Raw genomic sequence first — 19,171 nt, 5'->3', positions numbered from 1 at the left:
TAAGCCACCAATAAACTCTTTCTTCTATAAGTTGCTTTGGCCATTATGTCTTTATCATAGCAATAAAAAAAGTAACCAAGGCAGAAGTTAGACCAGGCATTGTATATAGCTATGATATACCATAGGGCGTCTGTCAGAAAGAGTTTTATACAGGGAGTAGAAACAGCCTAAGAGAGAGAAATGTGTTGCAGTCGGCAAAGCTGGAATGGAAGAGCTATCTAGGTCCTTTGGCATCAGACATAGAGTTATAGGATTTTAAGTTTGACCTCTGGGTTTTGGTCTTGCTTGGTTCAGAATTTCCTCCTGATGCCTTTGTGCCTCCCTATTGGGGTGGCAAGGTTTATTCTATGCCATTGTATGTTGGAGGTATATCTTTTAGATTTTGTTTTTATAAAGGGTTACAGTTAAGAGATTGCCAGAAGTGTCAGAAGAAATTTTAGACTTTGAACTTTTAAATTGTATTGAGACAGTGAAGGAGTATGAGGACTTTTGAAGTTGGACTAAATCCATTTTGCATTATGATATGGCAATAAGCCTATGGGAGCTAGGCAGTGGTGCAAATGAGAATGGTCCCCAAGGGCTCATATATTTGGGTTACTTGATCCTCAATCATTAAAACTATTTGGGAAGGTTCAGGAGGTGTGACCTTGTTGGTGTGTGTTACTGGGGGTGAGTTTAGAGGTTTCTAAAGCCCATACCTTTTCAAGTCTCTCTCTCTTTATATTATACTTGCAGGCCAACATGTAAGCTCTCAGCTACTGCTCTGGCACCATGCCTGCCTGCCTGCCTGCTGCCATACTTTTTGCATGACAGTCATAGACTCACCCTTTGAAACTGTAAGTCTCAATAACTCCTTCTGTAAGTTGCCTTGGTCATGGTGTCTGTCACAGCAATATAAAAGTAATTAAGACAAGCACATACAGATGCCCTCACTTGTTCTTTTCATTTATCCAAACTCCTACATTTTATTTGGGGTGAGCTCTGTCCATTAGTTCATTGGTACACAGCGAAATACACACACATAGCCTGAGTGTGTTCTTATCAACTACATAGAAATTTATCCATCCAGTAAAGCTGAACACCAAGATTAGCAAAAGACAAATTCCAAATATTCTCCATTCCCTCTTTTCTCATTGCTTTGCTTTCTTGGAAAGTGGAGTACCATTTTCCACCTCTCTTGGACACCTGAACTCAAACACTGATCTCTGTGAAAGAACCAGAAAATTCCTGGACACAACGGCCTTCATTGTTTGACTGAGAACCATATTACAGCTTTTCATACTCTCAGAAATTTGGACTTCAATTGAGCTGTTCTGTCAGCTACTGTCTTCTTGTTTACCAACAGTGTGTGGCAAGACTTCTCAGCCTTCATGATAACGTGAGAAGATTCTTCTAATAGTTTCTTTTTCACACACACACACACACACACACACACACACACACACACACACACACATATGCATATGTACATGCATATATATGTGTGTGTTTATTATCTGATACTTACCTATCATTTGTCTATCTACTTATCTACATCCTGGTTCATTTTCTCTGAAGAATCCTAATACAAGAATAGTATGCAAGTGTCTAATATATTCTTGACCTGAATCCTAGTTAGAAAAGAAAGTCAGAAAGAGTAAAGAATAGCTGCAGAGAAAGTGATTGATAATTTTCTGTTGAAAGCTTTCATATACTATCAAGTCACAAGAAGGCCAACAAATATCAAACAACATAAATAAAAAAAATCACATCTAGAGACATCTTGCTAATGTTGGAGATACACAAAGATGGAGAGAAAATCTTACAAGCATCTACTTCCATGACACGCAAAGAAGGAAGTGTTTGTTCACTGCCTATAGACATTCAGATTTGGATAAAGGTTTTAGAGACTTATCACACAGTCCTTTAACTACTTTTAACATTGCTCAGTTAAATAATTTATCAGGTCTACTATGATGAGTTTTTGACATGTGTATTTGAGAGTAATTTTACAAAGGGAAGAGTGGCCAGCTTTGGGACTTACTGTATTTGAGAACAGGCCTCTAGTGATACATAATTTAATGAAAAAGAGAGCAGAGACCCAGGGAAGAGTGTGAACAGGAAAGATAAGGGAGAGTGAAGAAGGCAGAGAGAGGAAGACAGAGAGGAAGAAGAGGGTAACCCAGAAGTCTCCAGGGCAGAAGCCAGAAGCAAGTGCTGCCTAGGAGGTGTAGTTAGTCAGACACGACACATACAGAAACGTGTGAGAAGAACGCTTAGTCTGGAAACTTCCACAAAGGCCAAGAGTGGAAAGATTTCCTGTCTCAGATGGAAAAGGGAGCCTGGGAAAAGTAGGAGTGAAATTTGAGAGAGAAAAAAATATAGTATCACAATTTTATGCTACAAGTCAAGAAAGAAAGGTGAGCTAACTCAGTCAAAATGGGCTTTATTTATAAAGACACGTGTAACTCAGAGTTGATCGGAAGACCAGACAGCCACAGCAGGCTGGGCGCACAGAAGACCGGAAAGCTCCAACTTCAGGACGCACCGAAGTTGGGCCACCGCTGTGTGCTCAGGTTAACAAGGCAGGTGCCTGTGTCACTGCTGACGTCCAATGAAAACTAAGGGTATCTCATCCTCCCCAAATGCTAAGGCTTGGCTGTGGGTGCCTTACTGACCAAAAACATCCATCCACTCCTCACTATACAATCACCATTGCTTGCGAAAGTACCTTCCTGATTACTCTTGAGGAGACAGCCCAGACAAGCTGTGCCATGTTGGACAAGATTCCACAGGGACACACAGAGCAGGAGTTTCCCAAAGCCCATAAGACTACGAGTCACTGGGAATGCGAAGGCATGTGTCCACTCCTACTCCTGTTGCTGGTCTTCACAAACGAGAACAGAAAGTTCAGTACAAAAGCCTTCTAACTAACACCCACCAGCTCACCCTCACACACCAGAAAATAGTTCCCAGACATCAATAACATCTCCCGATGTTTGAGGTCCAGCACGAAGGCCTCTGGCTGCGATCTGTTCTTCTTTATAATTCTGTCTTCCTCTTGTTCTCATGAGTCACCACCTGTGTGGTAGGTCCTCTTTCCCTGTCAGCCATCAGTCAAAGAGGGAAAAGAAGCAGAAGGGGCAACAGAAAGCTTTATCCGTGGTCCGTGAGCATGAATGGTGACTTCAGTGAATCAGCTCAATTTCATCCCAGAGCACAAGAAATATAAAGGATTGGGGAGCCTGGGGACAAACCCTAATTTGCATGACGTGGCATGCTCCTATTACAAGGTTTTGTATGTGGTAACAAGTCTTCTTAGCAGGGATCTGTGCTAAGGGCCAAGCTATAGATGAATCAGGCATCTGGTTTTAGAGACAGCTTTTAGATAAGGTCAGTCCTCCAGGCCCAGGGACATTCTTCAGATAAGGGCAAGTAGAGGCAGGAAGTTCTGCAGGAGAAAGGGAGCTCCATGTTTCCAAGCTATTGAAATAAGCTGCCAGGCTATGAGGAGCCTGTGACCTCGACCAGCCAGCAAAAATCTCCCAACACACCTGCAAAATGATCTCAAAACCTCAAGGGACCAATGCATATGTGATGTTAGTAGGAGACAAAATGGGAAAGCTGGTTGAAACAGTTCCATATAAGGAAGGCAATCTGAGCAGCGGATCTACGTGTCTTTTTTGTAGGAGGTCTCATGGCTGTGGGTAGTGTTTGTGACTGATTCTCCTGCTCACTCGGGATCTACGTTTCCTCCCTATAGACATCCAGTGGTTGGAGCGTTTCACTGTTGGGTGAGCTAAAACATTCACGAGTATTTCAGTCTTTGTTGTTTTTGCATGTGTAGTAGTTCAGTTTTCTTTAACTGCTTTTCTCATACTGTTTATAGACTATCGCATTGTTATATTGAATGGGAACACAAATGTAACTGCTTTATGGTAGATCAGTCCTTTTATACGGTTACAAGTAATTGTCTTTACCAAACTGAAAAGTTTTACTCCTCCTTAGCTATCTCATTCCTAATTTCTGCTTGGTGGTTTTATATATATATATATATATCTCCACTTGAAAGTGAGAAGTACCTCTGTTATGTAGTTCAAGTCTGTACTTCAATCCCATACAAGCAGCTCTGACTGTTTTACTATGGAGATAAGTCTCTGTAAAGAGAGGTGACTTAAGAAAAAATCAGAACAGCCTAGACTTACAGTTTAAGTTTTGCCTATGTAAATATGAGTGGTGCTTGCTTCCTTGCATTTCCCATTCAAATTGAAGCAAGAAATATTTTCTACTTTAAATTCTTATTGTATATGCTACTGTTATGGGCTGAGTTCTATTCCCCACAAATTCACAGTTTGAAGTATCTAACATGTATACTGTCATAATGTGATTGCATTTGGAAACATGTCCTTTATAGTGGTGACTAAGTTAAAGCCAGTCTGCTAGGATAGGTCCCAGTGTGATCCAAATGGAGTCTTAATGTGACAAGAATATTGGACCCACACAGAGGCATCAGGGTTCATAGACACACAGAGGAAAGGCCACACAAGGATGCAGCAAGCAGCCACTGTAACTGGAGACAGTGAACTGCAGAGAAACCACACTTGCAACCACCCGCCCTTGGACTTCCGGGCCTCCTATATTTCAAGGAAATGGATATTTGTAACTTAACTCACCTACTCCCCCGTCTGTAGAAGGTTTTTGTTTATTTTTATATGAAAATTCCAACATCACAGCACAGACACCAATTTAAAGATTTTAACAAAATCATTAGTAAATGAAATGCACACAAGTTACATCTGCTTTTCTTTTATCTGCTTTTCTTTTATATCTGAAATATTTTCAGATGTGAGAACAGGCTGGTTTCCATAGCTGCTAATGGGAAAATCATTCTTTGACAATCTTTTTTGTTTTATTTATTTATTTGTTTGTTTGTTTTTCTATTATTAGCTTGATGCAGTATAAATTCTTATCCTAATAGTTTAATGTTTCACTGAGTCTTGCTCAGTAATTGAGTAAAACCAAAACTTACTATAAGCCACAGTCATCCTAGGGTCCCCCCTGCTATATAGCCTCCCTGGTTCTTTGGGTTGCAGTTTGATTGTTCTTTGCTTTATATATAAAATCTACTTATGAATGAATATATACCATGTTTGTCCTTCTGGGTTTGGGTTACCTCACTCAGGATGATATTTTCTAGTTCCATCCATTTGCCTGCAAATTTCATTGTTTTTCTCTGCTGAGTAGTACTCCTTTGTGTATATGTACCAAATTTTCTTTGACAATCTTAACAGCAAATCACCTGTGACATATTTTTCTTACACTGGGTTGGAGGAATCATCAAGGCTTCATATACACTTGGCTACAAAGCCAGGTGTTTGCTGGCCATATCATCAGTACCTTCGCAACATGAATCAGGATATCTTTCCTTAAGTAAAGGTTTGGATCTGTTTAAACAGTATTGAGTTTGACTTCAAAGTTTATATATTGAGGAGACTGTAAGTGTCTCAGATCAACTGCCCCCACATGAGACTATAGACTGATGAATCCATGAACCCCAAGGGGAACTTGTGAGAAAATGGGGAAGCCAGCTAGAGTTTTATAGAGAACCGTTTCAGTTCATCCTACCAGAAAGTAGTGGATTTGGGTGCATGCCAGTGGTGGCCCCATGTAAGAGACATGTAAGTTTTAGGCTTCTGACATCACCAGTCATCATTATTTTGGGGAAAAGAAATTCCAGGACCCCAATATGAACAACCTATGGCATAAAGAGCTGCATGTGATAGCTCTGGATAGCAAATGCTCTCCAAAGCTCTGGGGTCCCAGAAACAGAATTAGTGGAATGCACAGCCACCTTTCTGGCTGGAGAGCTGATATCATGTACCATTGTAAGCATTGTGTTGTTCTGTTACTCAAAGTTACATGCTTGGTCTTAGGCCACACCCCAGAAGGCCACCACCACTTCTAAAACCTGGGTAGCTTCAGGAACTTCTGTATTAGTAAGGTTTTCATTATGCACAGACTTTCCTGTCATGTCGATGCCAAGAATTCCCCTAGGAAAATGACCAGGCATTCTGCAGCAGAATCATCTGCATTCTTTCCTTCTCTGGAACTCTTTTTGTTCAAGCCTTCCCTCCCATCTGTCTTCCTTTGGCCCCCCTGTTTCTTCATTGTGCCTGTACTTACAGTCTCTGATGGTTCTGCGCATTGGGCTTTGATTGGATTTCCTTCTGAGTGATGTGGGCAGCGTCAACTCCAATTCAGCTCACAAACAAGAGCAATAGCATGGGCTACTTTTGCCCAATGGCTTAGGAAACAGTGAGAACGGTATTTTCCTCCTGCCTTCCCAAAGTGAACTGAATTTGAGTTTACTCCCAGGTTCCTATCATTTGGAGAAGTCACTTGCCCCTGGCATAGGTATTAACAGATGGGGACGTTGGCTGGCTGTAGCAGGGCAGGAGCAGGCATGAAGGTGAATCATCTGTTGATACACTTGTCTAAGCCTTTGGCACAAGCTTGGGCCAAATCTCTACCACATCCATATGCTGACGTTCTAAGGGGAAGGGACACAGAGTTCATAGAGGTTGCTTAGTGCCTAGGGTCACCTGGTTTCCATGCACAGATGTTCAGTTTTTATTGAGGCCACATAGGAACCCCAACGCTCTTTTCTACAGAGGAGAGTAACATATTGTCAAAAAGTGCAAAGCTTTACCCTAAATCCAAGAGGTCTGCACATTTCTTATAGAGTTCATATTGTTTCAATACAGTATTTTGACCTCCCCAAGTGTGTACAATTCATTGGATCTGTTTGAATTAGGACCATATACAGTGACTTCTTTCTTCTAGGCTCATTCAAACAGAACTATTGTTTTCACCTCTTGTAACTACTATATAACATTACCACAAAGCTGGTGGGTTTAAACAGTAATGTTATTATTTTTATCTCTCAATTCAGGAGGCGATACACTTCAAATTAGAAAAAATGGTTCCCATAGGAGGGTCAGAGTGATATTCTGTTTCTAGCTTTTTAAGGGGGGGCACCTGCTATATTATTTTTGTGTGTCAACTTGACACAATCTAGAGTCATCAGAGACGAAGGAGCCTCAGTTGAGGAAATGCTTCCATGAGATCCAGCTGTAAGACATTTTCTCAATTAGTGGTCATTGGGGAAGGGCCCAGCCTTTGGTGGGTGGTGCCATCCTTGGGCTGGTGGTCCTGGGTTCTATAAGAAAGCAGGTTGAGCAAGCCATGGGAAACAAGTCATTAAGGAGCACCCCTCAATGGCCTCTGCGTCAGCTCCATCAGCTCCTCCTTCCAGGATTCTGCTCTGTTTGATTTCCTTTCCTGACTTCCTTCAGTGATGAACAACAATGTGGAAGTATAAGCTGAATAAACCCTTTCCTCCCCAACTTATTTTATGGTCACGGTGTTTCGTCACAGCAATAGAAAGCCTAAATAAGACACCGGGCATCTTTGGCATTAGTCAGCTTGTGAATGCATCACTGTCCATACTACCTTCCACCCTGGAACTGTGTGTAACTTCCCCTTTGATGATAAAGGCATGTGCTTGTAGATTTAAAGTGGTCTACCCTAAGTCCAGAATGATCTCTTTCAAGATCCTCAACTTAGTGTCACCTAAAAAGGTCCCCTTTCCAACTTCGGTTACCTTCACAGGTTCTGATATTTAGAGCATGATCATGTCTTTCACCCCATTGCGGATGTATTCCTGATGAATTTTAGTGTGCTTCCAATTGTAGGTTATGTTCATAAAAGTACACAGTACAAGGTAGTGTAACTTGTCTGTTACTCTGAAGAAAATGCACCAATCTGTCTTTGCCCATGAGCTTTGATGCCATTATATTTTCATAGACTGTACCTTCTGCTCCACGATACATGGATTTTTACGAAGACCAAAGGGTTCCTTTTCATATTCTAACAGCTGATATCAGCAGTGTATCAGACCTGTGTGCTGTGTCTTCTGAGTAGGGAAAACAGTCCTAGCTCTGTAGGCTAAATGATGCTGTGGAAAGAAACAGCTGAAATCATTCTGGGGTGAGATTGTTATGACATACCATTAGATCCTCAGCTACCCGAAATTAACTGCATTGCACTGAATCAATATGAGGACTTCTATCGATTTCCTCCTGGAAATAGATCACACCTAAATAATAAATGCAACTGGAGTCATTACCTGCTCAGGTTGAGATAATTCATTTTCATTTTCATGCCCAGTCCAAAATTAATTGCCCCTGGCCAGATTTGAGAATTAAGTAAAGACAAAAGAGAAATCAGAACCTTTGCCGCTATCAAAGGTTTTCGTGGTGCTACCAGTTTCAGTAATGTCTTCATAGAAAGTGTAATTCATGTGCGTTATCACCTTAGTATTTTAGGTGACACCAGGCTTTTCTGCTATTTTATTGGCTATTCTGCTTTGTTTTGTTTTGTCTCAGGCGAGGTCACACTGTGTAATCCTGGCTGGTCTCAGATTTATAATCCTCGGCCTCTCAGATGTGGTGATCCCACATGGGCACCACTCTGCCCAGCTTGCAAAGGCTTATCTTTATATTTATAGTTGTTGTGTTAAAATCTAGAAGGCACAACCTTCTAGGATTGAGAATACACTTAATAGTTGTTGATTCACCAACTGGCAAACCCATGTGAAAGGAGTTTTTAATCTGCTGCATAGGTACCATGTCAACGTTCCATTCGCCATTTGGCCTCCGTAAGACTCCATTCTGAGCAGTGAAATATGTAATCACTAAAACTCAATCAGGAAAATTTAGTTAAGACGGCTCATCTGTCTACCCCTGCTTCCTGTGTTTAATTTTTAGAGTCTACCCTCTAGGGAACCAATTCTGGAAATTGAGCAATCAATCACGACAGTTTGGTTCAAATTATGGTTCCATTTTCCACACCAGGAATATCTTTTAAAGATATAAACCTCAGGAAAGGGTGATAGTCAATTTCAGGATAGTAGATTATATGTATTTTTCCTATCCCTTTTATTATGTGGCATTAAAAATTAATATTGATTTATACATACACAAAGTAAGAATGGTGCAGAACTTAAAAAGATTTCAAATAGGCAAAGAAATCTTGATTGAAAGAAAGAGGTCCTACATAATCTGATTTCAGGATTATGCACTGTGATTTCAGCCTTTCATCCCAGTGACAAAACATGTGAGTCATAGGAGGCAAAGAAGGAAATATTTGTCTTGGCTCACGGTGTCACAGATTTCAACCACTTGGCTCTTGTTGTGCAAGGTGGAACAGAACATCATGGTGAGTGAATTGCCTGTCTCATGAAAAACAGGAGGGAGAGAGTAAGGGTCAGAGACAAGCTGTGTCTTCCCAGGGCATGCTTCTACTGACTTATTGAAATAGGCCTCGTCTACTTGCTACTGCCTTCCAACAATGCCATCAAATCATCAATGTCTATGGGTTAATCCACTGGTTATGAAGCTATGCCCCCAAGGGCCAGTTACTTTCACAGTGTTGCACTCTGAATGATACTGTCAGGGGAACCAAGCCTTCAAGGAAGAGCCTTTCGGGGCATTGCATGTGCAGTCCACAACAGTTGCAAAGCTACAGTGATCAAAACAGTCAGTTACTGGCTGAAAAAGAGAAGACCCAACACACACACATCATCAACTAGCAGAACACAATAGGAACTGGGGAATAAAACCATTGCTAGATGGTCAACTAAATTATGGCACAGACATCAAGAGGATGAAATGAGAAGTATCACCTCTTCCATACCCAGTGCTGGGAAACCAGAACTCTGCATGCAGAAGAAGGAAAGTGGATACACACGAAAAACGTGCACTCGAAGTACCGTAGAGGATCGTATAGAAGACCCTAACACATAGTTCCTAGGAAGAAACAACACAGCCAAACAAGGAAAGAGTTCCATAGCATTGATCTGGGAAACAGTCGTTTGTGTATAGTAACAAAGGCACAGCTAGCTAAACACAGAATAAGCCAGTATGATTAAGCCAATCTATAAGGGTCAGTTTGGGAAAGTAAACAATTAGCCAATTGAAAGGGCAACCTGCCTCTTGGAAGAAAATATTTTTAAGCCGTATATCTGATAAAGGGTTGCGAATATTCATATATGAAAAGAAGCAGTCAATTCACCAGCAAATATACTCCTAAATAATCAAATTTCAAAGTGGGTGAGGGGTGTGAAAAGACAATTTTCCAAAAGAGACATATTGGCAGTCAATAAGGATCATGAGAAATGCTCACATAGGTATCCATCAAAACCCACAATTAGATATGACCTCATCCCAGTGAGAAAGCTAATGTTGAGATGACAAAAGAATGGATTCAATAATCATAGTATAGTCAGATGTATTATAAATGTATGTTTATGAATCAACACACATATAAGAAATATTAAGAAAATTATATTGTAAGCAGGAAAAGGGGCATAGAGTTAAGGATTCTATCTCTTACTTTATGTCTTTAGACAATAATAAGGTTTATATTTAAACATAAACATTTTATCACATGCATGTACATATATGCATAAATTCATTTTATATGTGGATATTTATAAAAATAAATTTTGAATATGATATAACTAGAAGTACCACTAAAGCACTATAAAGAGATATCCTAAGATGAGTATAAGTAAATAAAAATGAAATCCTAACATTTTGGTGATATGTAGGAAGATAGAACAAAGAAAACATAGACAAGGCCTCTTAAAGGCCTGCTCTTTTCTGAAGAGGAAATGGAGGAGGAGTAGATATAGAGAGAAGGGAGGATATAGGCAGGGGGAGCTGGAAAGAGTGGAGAGAGAAGGAACTGTGTTTGAGATATATTATATGAGAGAAGAATGCATTTTGAGTTTTAAGAAAACAAAGACAAAATTAGGAAAAACAAAAATCAGATAATCAAATGAATATGGTAGATATAAACCCTGCTATGTCAATGGTTCAAGTGTAGGTAAATAGTCAAAATAAACCAGCTAAAAGACAAAGATCAGAAAATATATAAAATATTATACAGTGGTATTATGTCTGTGAGAAACTTATTTGAATACAATAACACAGACTTGCTAAAAGTAAAAGGACTTAAAGACATCCTGTAGACAAGAAAAGTGGGAAAGCTATGTTCACAAAAGACAAAATGTACTTCAGAGTAAATAATGATGACAGACAAAAAGGCTCTTCAAACTATGGTAAAAGGTTAAGGCAATCAAAATGAGCTGGCTGTACCAAGTACAAACACCCTTCATTTGTAATGTCAAATGCCATGGACACCACAGGGGAGATGAAAGTCACATAGATAGCTGAACACTGTAACACATCTCTGTTAATAATAGAAACATAATAAGACAGGAAATTGGCAAGTCTGTGGAAGAATTCAATGTGCCATCCACCAAGAGTATCTAAGTAATATCTGTGGAACACTCCGCTCAACATCAAAATGCCCCAACCCCTCACAGTGCTCTGCTCTAGCCCCGAGAAGGATACACGAGGAGAGACCTCTACCATCGAGGTACATCTCTAGCCCTCCACATCCTTTCTAGTTGCTCGTGAAGCCTACATTATATTCTGAGCCGTAAAATTAACCGCAGCAGATCTGAAAGCACTGGAGTCACACAGAGTGTGTTGTCTGACCACAACCAAATAAAACTAGGACTCATTAACAGAAAGGTAACAGGAACCAATGCAAACACTTAGAAACCAAGAAGACACTTCTAAATAATGCATGGGCCAAGGAGGACATCTCAAAGAAAAAAGAAAATATATCGACCTGAATGGAAAGGAAAAACAACACAAGATATGAAGCACTTCTCGTAGGCTATGTCATTTCTGTAATTGTACACTGCAGTTCTTTGTGGGTGTACATGAAAAAGGCAATAAGTTAATAAACATATATGAAATGGATGCACTGTTCAAAATGTGAATTACTGTTAGAACACATTCAGTTGGTGTTTCTTATCCTTTGTGTCTCAATTTGAGGCAATAATTTTTACTGCTGTAAAGTACAGATTTTTCAGAAAACAGATTTTACAAAAAAAAAAAAAAAAAAAATGCCTGTCAATGGTTTTGCACTTGCAATTCATTTGATTTAAAACATTTAGGGGTGCTGCCGAGATGGCTCAGCGGTTAAGAACACTAAATGCTCACCCAGAGGACCTGGGTTCAATTCCCAGAACCCATGTAGGACCTCAAAACATCTTCTAATCCCCTTTCCAGCGGATCCAGCACCCTCTTCTGGGCATCACAGGCATCAAGCACACACGTGGTTCACAGACGTGCACATGCACGCAGACACACACTCATATGTGTAAGATAAAATATTTAAAGGTTTGTTAGACTGTCACAAATTTAGTATGGACTTTTTATCAGACTACCTGCTACATAATAAAGATTTAATAAAACTATCTGAAAAATATTCATAGTTGTATCAGTATTAAAAAATTATGAAATATATCCACGATGCTTACCAATTAGCATAATAACTACCAGATAAATTCTATCTAACTTGTCCAATAACAGAAATTAATACATATGGGCAATGTGATTTATTGTTTAGTTTTTAAGCCAAATACCTCCTTAGAAATCAGTAGCGGCTTTGCAATAAAGTATATCAAGTAGATCACTGGGAGACCAACTGCCCTAGGATGACATGAATGTTTCATGAGGTGTCTAACACTTCTCTGATGGCTATACAACAATAGACATGTCTGTTTTTAATGTTCTAAGGACAGTGGTCATTTGTGAGACATAGAAATAATCTATTGATGGATGCTTTACAAAAATGTATAACATTGAAACAAAGTTATTTTGAAAGAGTAATTTACAGATTGTGTATGTTAGAAGGGGGTTGGTGAGTATGATGTTGTTTATTAAGAGAAAGAAGTTCTGGTGTTCTACAGTGCAGCCAGCATAATTAAAAATAAATTATTATATATCTTAAAAGAGAAAGATCAGGCCGGGCGGTGGTGGCACATGCCTTTAATCCCAGCACTCAGGAGGCAGAGGCAGGCGGATCTCTGTGAGTTTGAGGTCAACCTGGTCTCCAAAGGGAGTTCCAGGAAAGACACAAAGCTACACACAGAAACCCTGTCTCGAAAAAACAAAAACAAAAAAAAAAGAGAGAAAGTTCAGAAGAGAAGAATTTGAGCATATATATTTAACAACATCTTTGACTGTTTCTATGGCTCTTAATCCCCTTTATATAGGCTTTCTTCTTCTAGTCTCATGTATGCCTCCTTTCTTCCTTGGGTTAAATAAGTCACCATTATTCAGTCTTTTCTTTTAATTATGTGTAAATGTACGTAATGTAAACTTGAGTGCAGTTCCTACAGAAGACAGAAGAGGGTGTCAAATCTCTTGGAGCTGGAGTTACAGGAAGTTGTAAGCCACCCATTGTGGGTGCTGAGAAATTAACTCAGGTTCTGCTGTAAGAGCCCAATGTGCTCTAACTACTAAGCCATCTTTCCAACCCTCCCTTTAGCTTTTTACATCAAGGTACCTGTCTCTGAATTTTCTCTTGTCTCCTTCTCCCCCCACTTCTCCTCCTCCTCTTCTCCTTTTTCATTGCCCTCCTCCTCCCCTCCTCCACCTTCTCTTTCTTTCTTTTTTGTATTGAGATTGAATCCATGGTGTCTCTTACACGCTTGATAAAGTCTCCATTACTAAGCTATATCTTCTACTCAAATGTGTCATTGGAATACTTTCCTCAACTCAGTGATTAGGTTTCCCTGTTATGCAGAGCTTTAAAAGGATGAAAGGATGTGGTATCATGTCAAGTCAAAGCAATTATATCAGGTCATATTCAATACACAAGGCAGTTAGACAATGAATGTCACCTCTAATTCTCACAATTGTATGAAGTACTGGGTATTAAAACTGTTTGGAAAATTGGGACACAAATCTAAGTACTTGGAGATTTTTGAAAGACACAAGGGTAGACAAGGAAAGTGCCATTTTTCTTACTGTGAATATCCTGAACTTTTCTTATTCTTTTCAATCATGGTGTGTCCAGGTGTCTTGCCAGCATGGAGAAATCACAATGGTTGTGGCTTCATCAGTTCTGGACACCTGACTGTAAAATTCCACACAAACTGCCGGGAACTTCAAAGAGAAGTTAATTAGTGTGTTTGAAGTTGCTTTACATCTGTATTGTGGTAGTCCCTGAAGATCCACTCTTGTTTATCATCTGAAATCCCTCAGACTCTCTGGGGCTCACTCTACCAGAGAACAGTAATTAGTTCAAGAATGACAACTCAGCTTTCTTCTCCTGAGATGGCCAAATGACTTGACAATACTCAGTTTGTAGCTAGTCTGAAGATGTCATCAGTTTGTGTGTGTGTGTGTGTGTGTGTGTGTGTGTGTGTGTGTGTGTGTGTGTGTGCGCGTGCGCGCGCGCGCGCGTGCATTTTGGAATGAGATTTTATGGGATGTAGGAATTTTTATGCTAAACCTGGAGAAGTCTCCAGCAAAATTAGGTGAGTTAGACCCACAAATCACCATAGATACTCCTGTTTATAAGAGCCAACTGGCTGTTTAGAGGTTTATTAGAACACAGCCATACTCATTCATTCCCAAGGCCTGTGGTGACTTCATGTTACCAGGCAGTACTGAGTAGTTGTGAAGGTTGTGAAGGTGACTGTACAGCCTGAAGAGTTGAGCATATTTTCTTTCTGTCCCTTTATAGAAAAAGCTTGCCAAATTCTGAACTATACCTCACTGGAAGAAATCCCCTCAGAGGAGCTATGCAAAGACAGCTGAAGAATCCATTAAGGATGATGCAACTCACAGTCAGAACTACTCACACTACAAACAACAATAAGAGGGTTTTCTATGGTGAACTTCTAAGACAGACACCCATTCACACCTTAATAAGATGATAATGATTGTCCTTACAGGGCAAGACCAAGAGAATAATTACTCTTTTATCTTTCTTAAAACTCTTTTTTGGCCTGTGTTTTCTCCCTTGAGATTCAGCCTCCTGCTTTCAGGATGCTTTGTAGAGCTGATGAATCCAGACATTGCTTTTAAGTACAATGCTTTTAGTCTCCATATTTCCAGGGATGACAGGTTGCTAATGGTTCTAGCTATGGTGTTGGCTACTTGTTTCTCTATCAGAATGGGCTCTATAATTGTAGTGTGGCTCAAAACTGTGGGCTGCTCTGTCATCTTGGGCAGGTTCCATTCCTCTGGACCTTGATTTTCTTACCTGCTCACTGAGAAACCACTGTTTCCCTGTCATAAGCTAATGTACTGGTTTTACCAAGTGATGTAGCCAAGGTACCAAATGCCAGATCATATATTGTAAGCATCCGATATGGCCAACCTGCTGCTATTAAAAGCAGAATTACTAACTCCTTAATCATTTACTTAGACAGTTAATCTGGATTTTTGCTTCTGGTTCTATGTGCAAATTAAAGCTATTACCTAATCTATGAGGAAGATGTGCATATGGTTTTCACTTGAGCTAGCAATTTCTCAGAGAGATGCACATTGGACTTCTTGGGCCTCATTCAATGCGTTACACTTTCTGGAAGTCTAGCAGCAGTTCATTTATCTCAGTGATGGTGGATCTGCCTGCAAGTTGTACAGAATAGAGATTGATATAACTTGTGCAAGTCGTTGGTCCTACTGAAGTAAGATCTTCCATGATTCAGGTAGCCAACTGAGTAACCTATTCTCTTCTGCACCTGCAAATAATTCTATAAATCTCATTGGTTCACCAAGTGACACCTGGGTAGAGCTGTTCCTTTGGTCTGTTGCTGGTGTCCTGTCTGACATGGAGAGATATTTATTTGTTCACGTGTTCCCAAGAAAAGTCTTGCAAAAAACCTAAAACATTGTGGCTCTGATATTGTTCTGTCAGAAACTTCTTAAATATTAGAGAACACTTTAAGGAAAACAAGTCTCGGAACTTCCGAACAGGGAATGCCTTAAAAGCCTTCCCACAATCATGGACTTAGTCTTACAACAGCCCTTTAAAAATAGTCACCTCAAAAATAGTCTTTACTCTTCAGATGCCTCTAATGACACATCTTTTGACCCCAAAAATGTTTATTTTGGATATCAGAGGGTTTCTGAGTTGAAGAGGACTTGGTTTCATTTGGTTCTTGAATGTAGTCCACAGCCCCATGTTTTGAAGGCTGGGTTCCCTAGGGTAATCCTACTTGGGAAAGGTTGATTCTTTCAGAGTGGAGCCCAGTGGGAGTGCCTTGAGTCTCCAGGCCTGCTCTTAAAGGGGGTGTGTGACACTCCCTTCCGTTCTCTTGCTTCCTAGACATGAGGTGAATGCTCTTGTTGCACAACACCCTCTCACAGTGATATGCTAACTCACCACAGGTCCAGAGATGCAAGGCCAGATGATCCAGCGTGGAACCTCCCAGTATAAGCTAAATATCTTCCCGGTCTTCCCATGTGTTTCTAATGTATGGTGATTAGTGTGGAGTGTGAACCGTTTCTAGCAGCCTTCTTTTATTTTCTTTTTTTTTTTTTTTTTTTTTTTTGGTTTTTTTGAGACAGGGTTTCTCTGTGTAGCTTTGCGCCTTTCCTGGAACTCACTTGGTAGCCCAGGCTGGCCTCGAACTCACAGAGATCCGCCTGGCTCTGCCTCCCGAGTGCTGGGATTAAAGGCGTGCGCCACCACCGCCCGGCACTTCTTTTATTTTCAATGACATTTGAGCTTCAGTGATGTTCAGTGTCATGGCATAGAGAAGCAGAGCTTTGTGAAAGATTTTAGACCTCCTGACTATTGATTATCTTCTGTGCCTTCCCTCATCTGTCTTTTGGTATATTTTCTATACATACAAGTCAACTTCCAAGCATAGCTTTTTCAGATATGAAGTTCCCTGCCATGTGCAATACATTTGGTGTCAAACTGACTTCTTACATATGTGTGAGTCTGGTCTTGTTATCCGATCCATCCAGACTGCCACAATCTGTTTCCCCTCTTCTAAGTCCCTTTTGTCATACAGTGGAATTAACAGAGTTTTATTTTTATCTCTACCCAGGAAAGCATTTAAGATATCATAAACTGCTTACATGGAAAGGTGTCAACATATGCTGGGGATTCTAGGGAAAGGAGCAAAGCTGAGGAAGGGAGCCTGAGGGGACATTTATTTCCACTGACAACCAGAAGCACTGGCCGAGGGATGCGAATAATTACATGTAGCTCTACAATTAAACCAAGACACCGAACAATGACAATTACCGGAGCAGCTCCATGTGATGGACACAGGGCTAATGCAGACACATAGATGTGCTGAATGTCCAGGAACTGCTTCTGTGGTCTTGTGATGAGGGCTGGGGTGTCAGATAAGATAGATGGATTTATCTGGTCCCCAATATTGTGAATTCTTGATGTGGCCCTAGTGCCTAACTCTTCAATTCTCAGTCTACTTTTAACAGAAAAGGAAGAGTAGCAGAATTTACTTCTGAAGTTGTTAGAATTTGTGAACCCATAGGGTGCTGGGCATGAAGACATAAAGAACAGTACCTAAAACCGTTAACATTCCCGTTTTCTACCGAAATCTTCATTGTCGTCTTATCACAAGGTACAGTTTCTCCAACCTGGAAAGGAATTGAAGCTAATGAAAGCCTCACTCCATACATTTGCAAATGATGTATAACTTATTAGCTGTGCATTTGTAGACATCTTTCTGCAATATTCTGTTCAAAATTTCCAACTAGCTTTTTAATTTTAAATTGAGAAATGTTGAGCTTTCACAGAAGTGATTTGGTGCCACCCAGCATGTGCTACACAGTAGTCCCAGCAAACTGTAACCCCCTGTCATCAGTCTCATCCACTTTTATGTCAAGAACACATCAGGATCTGCTGCCTTGCTAGGAAGGACTTGGGATGCATTCACATCCTTGGCTGTAGTTTATCACAGGAAAGGATATAGTGCAAAAGCAGCAGAGGGGGCTGAATTACAGAGAAAAGTAAGTATCTCGCAAACCAGGCATGAGATTCCAAGAATCTTCTCACAAGAATCTTGTGAGAAGATTCTCACAAGAATCTCGTCACAAAGGATACATTTAATCCTCTGGCAAACATATTGTGATAACACCTGTGACTTCACATGAGACTGACTCAGCATTGAGGAGAGCTGTGGTGGTTTGCATAAGAATAGCCCCATAGGCTCACATATATGAATGTTTAATCATCAGGGAGTGGCACTTTTTAAGAAGGATTAGAAGAATTAGCAGTGTTGCTTTGCTGGAGTAGCTGTGGCCTTGTTAGAGGAAGTGTGGAGCTGGCTTCCTAAAACCACAGCTACTTCTCCAGGAACATGCCTGTTTGCTGCCATACTCTCGGACACTATCTTCCCCACCATGGTGACAATACACTAAACCTCTGAAACTGTAAGCAAGCCCCCAGTTGAATGCTTTCTTTTACAAGAGCTGCCTTGGTCATGATGTCCCTTCACAGCAAGAGAAAATAGTAACTAAGCAAGAGTTCACTGGGAATGAATATCCCTATAAACCTCTGCCCAGTATCCAACTTGTCGTTCACAAAGATGGTAGTAAACAATGAAGTTAAGATTTTTTTCCCCTCCACTGACATTCCCTGAACAGCTGGAGTTCTGCATGAAAAATTTAAGGCTCCCAGACAAAGATGAGCTTTTCGCATGTGTTATATCCACCCCCCATTAACAGCTCAGGCACAGTGAGTCACTCTTAGGTATTAAGGAATGGCAGCAAGACTCTAAAATCTGTATTTTACATGTCAGTTTTGCAGCAATGTCACAAGGAGAACTTTCTGCTTTGTTGGGTTTTTGACACTGTTCTTTTGTAGTAAAATAGTGAAGGATTATACATAAAAGATCAAATTAAGGCCACATCTTACTCCATGCTTTGCCAGCAATTAGCTAGGATTAGCTATTACAGTAGTAAACAGTCTCATGGAAATCATGCTTTTCAGAGTTTCTTGGGTTGCTGATTTTGTGAATAAGAAATTACAGTAGTGTCTCTCTTCCTCCTACTCTTTCTCTCTTTCCTCTGTTCTCTTTTCCTTATTCCCTCTTTCATTTATTTCCTCCACATCTCTTCCTTGCTCCTGCTCAGTTTTATTACTAAGTATAATACAGAACAAGCACACAAGACCCAAGAAGTGAGAAGCAAAAGCATAGCCTTACCACGAGGTCCTTATTTAAGCCACATATAAAGTGATGTATATCTTGACAGTTGATGATAAACTGGAGTCA

General features: G+C 40.3%; 1 protein-coding gene across 1 annotated transcript in view; it reads left to right on the top strand.

Moving 5' to 3' along the window:
- Positions 1 to 3,751: 3,751 nt before the first annotated feature.
- The window catches only part of Mctp2 (multiple C2 and transmembrane domain containing 2), a 280,804-nt gene continuing 265,384 nt past the window's right edge, over positions 3,752 to 19,171 (top strand). Inside the window, exon 1 of the mRNA XM_076545038.1 lies at positions 3,752 to 3,773. The gene's annotated coding sequence lies outside the window, so the exon portion shown is untranslated. The remainder of the gene's footprint in view (positions 3,774 to 19,171) is intronic.

This window comes from Peromyscus maniculatus, chromosome 1 (genome assembly GCF_049852395.1).
Source record: "Peromyscus maniculatus bairdii isolate BWxNUB_F1_BW_parent chromosome 1, HU_Pman_BW_mat_3.1, whole genome shotgun sequence".
Lineage (NCBI taxonomy): Eukaryota > Metazoa > Chordata > Mammalia > Rodentia > Cricetidae > Peromyscus > Peromyscus maniculatus.
Note: the sequence above shows the minus strand (reverse complement) of the source record. Positions and strands in the feature narration are given on the sequence as shown.